Source organism: Penaeus monodon, chromosome 34 (assembly GCF_015228065.2).
Source record: "Penaeus monodon isolate SGIC_2016 chromosome 34, NSTDA_Pmon_1, whole genome shotgun sequence".
Taxonomy (NCBI): Eukaryota; Metazoa; Arthropoda; class Malacostraca; order Decapoda; family Penaeidae; genus Penaeus; species Penaeus monodon.
The window spans coordinates 3,908,306-3,908,850 of record NC_051419.1 but is presented as its reverse complement, the minus strand read 5'-3'; the positions used below and the strand labels follow the sequence as shown (position 1 = coordinate 3,908,850).

The 545-nt window shown below is 26.2% G+C and overlaps 1 protein-coding gene across 1 annotated transcript in view; it reads left to right on the top strand.

Moving 5' to 3' along the window:
• The window catches only part of LOC119594510 (transcription factor RFX4-like), a 33,789-nt gene that overhangs the window by 26,220 nt on the left and 7,024 nt on the right, over positions 1–545 (top strand). The gene's annotated exons all lie outside the window — the stretch shown is intronic.

Genomic DNA, 545 nt, shown 5'->3' with positions numbered 1-545 from the left:
AAAGAATGAATATCTGGTTATCATTAGTCAGAAAATGACTGATAAATTCCTAATTGCTCTTATCGTATCCTCCCTCCTTAAGAATAATTACAATGTAAAATGAAAACTTCCTTACTTTTGGAGAAAAATCCTATAGCATTATTATGAATCTAGAAAATGGTTGATTAAAACTTTCTTAATCCTTTATTTGGAATAATCGCCTCAGATTATTTTATCTTGAAAATTATTAATTAGAATCTCCTTATCTTCCCTGAAATAATTATATAACAGTGTTATGAATATATATTAGTATATCTAAAAAATGGTTAAATGAAACCTCGTTTTCTTCCTTACAGTAATCATATAACATTATTATTAATCACACAATTAATGAAAACCTCGTTAGCCCTTTCTCTGGAATAATCACACATTAATATCCCGAAAAAAAAATTTAAATTAACACCTCCTGAATATCTTTTTATGTGTATATTATGAATTTATAAAAAGATGAATCAAAACCTCCTTAATCCTACTGTGGAATAAACACAACATTATTACGAATCCAA